Genomic DNA, 4391 nt, shown 5'->3' with positions numbered 1-4391 from the left:
TCCGACGCCGTTTTTTCAAAATAAAAGTACTAATTTTTTTTTTTTTGCTTAAATAATATTTTTTTTAATTAACCGTTCATAGCCACCCCCCCGACGGGCAATCTCGAGGTCCCGACCAATGCTGCTTGCAGCTTTAATTAGGGACCTCGCCAACGGGTGGGCCCTAGGCCCAGCCAACGGCAGGTCTCTTTTGGATTTCGTCGTCGCCAAAAGTGTGGGGCCTCCGCAGGAGGCCCCACACTCACCCGGTTACTCTCCTGACCCTCTCAGAGTGGCCGCGCCCCCGAAGGGGGCGCGGCCACTCTGGTGGCGAAATTGTATATTGTTTTTCGAATGTTTATTATTATATTTTTATTTTTTTTCTCCGTTACGCTCATATTTGACCCCCTAGCCACGCTCAAAAACTCACCAAACTTGGAAGACTCGTAAAAAATCGCATAGAGCTGGTGACCATGTCAAAACATTCCAGGAAAGTCCAAAAATGGCTCTCTAGCGCCACCTAGAAAATTGCAATCACCCGCCACGGTCCGTAGGAATGTCGTAGAGAAAAACAGCGAATACGAAACTTCTTCGTCTACTCGACCCCTACAACTCACGCGCTCTAACTTTTGACCTAACTCCAACAGGAAGGCCGCTATTTTCCTTTCAAAGTAAGGTGTTCGCCCAAAAAAGGCAAAAAAAGGCCGAAACGGAAAATCTAAACCATCATAGGGCGAAGGTCGTATCGGTTAAATTGAGATATACAAAAATAGAGGAGATTGTTTACTACAAATATTTAGAGGGAATTTTTCTTACCTAGTCCAGTTTAATTTTTATTAGCCGTCAAAGCTCCCCACCCCCTAATCGCCTTTTTGGCTCCTGTCATCCATTAACATGGGGAAACGGAAAATTCTCCCACAAAATCAACGATTTTAAACTTCCCGAACTACTCTTAACTGTTTGCGAACCGTGACTGTCAGCCACAAACCGAGGGCATCGCCACGACCGCAAGACCCTGCCGAACAAGAGGATGTAACATATGTGGGAGAAATTCCAAAACAAGTCCCCAGAATGACGAGTTAAAGCGACACAGTAACATTTTTTTCATTCTACATTTTTACATTGAATCCTGATGGGAGATATCCGGCGTTGTCGCCAAACAGCGCACCCTGGTGTCCAAAGTTTACCTCCGACTGCTTCCAAACCCACACATTCTGAAAGAGAACAAAAATCCCTACAAAACTATGGTATTTTTATCCACATACTCCCCCGATAAGTATAGATTAAGAGCAGTTGTTCGCAAAATCTTTGAATATAATCCTCTCTGGCTCACTCTGCCGTCAGAGTGTCCGCGCTCGGCGCAGCTGTGAAATTCTCCACTGTGATTGGTCAGTGCATCACTCCATATATGGGCAGCTTCCTGTAGCTTCAGGCTCATCACTGCTGTGTGATTGACAGCCTGTCATATCCTGCAGTTTGACCTGAGAGTGACCTCACCAGTCATTCTCAGGTCAGGTTACTCTCATGTGACCTGACCTCACTCTCATGTCTCATGTTCTCCTGTCATGAGGACATGCAAAACCTGTATGAGACCTGGCCTGAGACATGTAATTCATGTCGGTGGAAGTTTGTGAAAAACCTTCATTGATGCATCATTCACACCTTCGTTCACGCCGACAAAGGCCGGGCCTCCTAGGCCCGGCACTCCACCAGGTCACTGTCATGTCCCACACTGACCTCTGTAGGAGGCTTGGCCTGAGGCCATGTAATTCATGTCGGTGGAAGTTTTTGAAAAACCTTTATTGTGCCATAAGTGCTGTGTCTTTTACACTACAATTGAAGTAAGACCAGATTCAGGATCGGGGCCATCTGGGGAGTACCTAACAGACATTTTCAGGCAGCTCGGCTAGCTTGCGGCTTAGCATGCCTGCTAGCATGGTCGCAAACATTGTCTGATTGAGCCGAAATTTGGTAGGTAGCCTAATGGGGTTGCTGCGATCACAAATCACTAGCTAATTAGCTGGTTTTGACGCCGTTTTTTCAAAATAAAAGTCTTTTTTTTTTTTTTTTTTTTTTTTTTACTTAAAAAATTGTCTTTTTTTTTAACCGTTCATAGCCACCCCCCCGACGGGCAGTCTCGAGGTCCCGACCAATGCTGCTTGCAGCTTTAATTATATATTATTTTTTTTCTTTTCACTTTTGCTCATATTTGACCCCCTAGCCACACTCAAAAACTCACCAAATTTGGATGGCTCGTGAAAAGTCGCAGCCTTCAGAAGATCATGTCAAAACATTCCAGGAAATTCCAAAAATGGCTCTCTAGCGCCACCTACAAGATTGAAATCGCCCGCCACGGTCCGTAGGAATGTCGTAGAGAAATGTGGCGAATACGAAATTTGTTCGTCTACTCGAGCCCTACGACTCACGCGCTCTAACTTTTGACCTAACTCCAACAGGAAGGCCGCTAATTGCCTTTCAAAGTAAGGTGTTCACCCAAAAAAGGCCGAAACGGAAAATCTAAACCATCATAGGGCGAAGGTCGCATCGGTTAAATTGAGATATACAAAAATAGAAGAGATTGTTTACTACTGAACTCTAGAGGGAAATTTTCTTACCTAGTCCAGTTTAATTTTTATTAGCCGTCCAAGCTCCCCACCCCCTAATCGCCTTTTTGGCTCCTGTCATCCATTAACATGGGGAAACGGACAATTCTCGCCGAAAATCAACGATTTTAAACTCCCCGAACTACTCTTAACTGTTTGCAAACCGTGACTCTCAGCCACAAACTGAGGGCATCGCCACGACCGCAAGACCCTGCCGAACAAGAGGATGTAACATATGTGGGAGAAATTCCAAAATAAGTCCCCAGAATGATGAGTTAAAGCGACACAGTAACATTTTTCTCGTCCGAAATCTTAACACTATAGCGGATGGAGCCAAATCTGCCGTTAGTGCCAAACAGCGCCCCCTGGTGTCCACAGTTTACCTCTGACTGCTTCCACACCCACACAGTATTAAAGAGGACAAAAATTCCTACAAAAGTATGGTATTTTTATCCACATACTCCCCCGATAAGTATAGATTATGAGCAGTTGTTCGCAAAATCTTCTAATATAATCCTCTCTGCCTCACTCTGACGTCAGAGTGTCCGCGCTCGGTGCAGCTGTGAAATTCTCCACTGTGATTGGTCAGTGCATCACTCCATATATGGGCAGCTTCCTGTAGCTTCAGGCTCATCACTGCTGTGTGATTGACAGCCTGTCATATCCTGCAGTTTGACCTGAGAGTGACCTCAGCAGTCATTCTCAGGTCAGGTTACTCTCATGTGACCTGACCTCACTCTCGTGTCTCATGTTCTCCTGTCATGAGGACATGCAAAACCTGTACGAGGTCTGGCCTGAGACATGTAATTCATGTCGGTGGAAGTTTGTGAAAAACCTTTATTGCATCATTCACACCTTCGCACACTGCCGACAAAGGCCGGGCCTCCTAGGCCCGGCACTCCACCAGGTCACTCTCATCTCCCACACTGACCTCTGTAGGAGGCCTGGCCTGAGGCCATATAATTCATGTAGGTGGAAGTTTTTGAAAAACCTTTATTGTGCCATAAGTGCTGTGTCTTTTACACTACAATTGAAGTAAGACCAGATTCAGGATCGGGGCCATTTGGGGAGCACCCAACAGACATTTTTTGGCAGCTCGGCTAGCTTGCGGCTTAGCATGCCTGTTAGCATGCGAGGAAACATTGTCTGATTGAGCCGAAATTTGGTAGGTAGCCTAATGGAGTTTCTGCGATCACAAATCACTAGCTAATTAGCTGGTTTTGACGCAGTTTTTTCAAAATAAAAGTCGTAAAAAAAATATATATTTTTTTTTTTATATTTAAGCAAATATTTTGAACCGTTCATAGCCACCCCCCGACGGGCAATCTCGAGGTCCCGACCAATGCTGCTTGCAGCTTTAATTAGGGACCTCGCCAACGGCATGGGCCCTAGGCCCATGCCAACGGCAGGTCTCTTTTGGATTTCGTCGTCGCCAAAAGTGCGGGCCCTCCGAAGGAGGGCCCGCACTCATCCAGGCCCTCTCCTGACCCTCCCAGAGTGGCCGCGCCCCCGAAGGGGGCGTCGGCCACTACCTGGTGGCGAAATTCTATATTGTATTTCGAATGTTTCTTATTATATTTTTTTTGCACCTAAAAATTCGTCGATCGCCTCAAATTTGACCCCCTAAACACGCTCAAAAACTCACCAAATTTGGCATGCTCGTCAAGACTTGCGAAAATGCGAAGTCTGTGTTCAAAAATCCCCACAAAATAAAAAAATGGCTCTCTAGCGCCACCTAGAAAATTGCAATCGCCCGCCACGGTCCATAGGAATGTCGTAGAGAAATGTCGCGAATACGAAATTTGTTCG

This window comes from Blennius ocellaris, assembly GCF_963422515.1.
Source record: "Blennius ocellaris genome assembly, chromosome: 11".
Taxonomy (NCBI): Eukaryota; Metazoa; Chordata; class Actinopteri; order Blenniiformes; family Blenniidae; genus Blennius; species Blennius ocellaris.
This window is presented reverse-complemented; position numbering follows the sequence as displayed.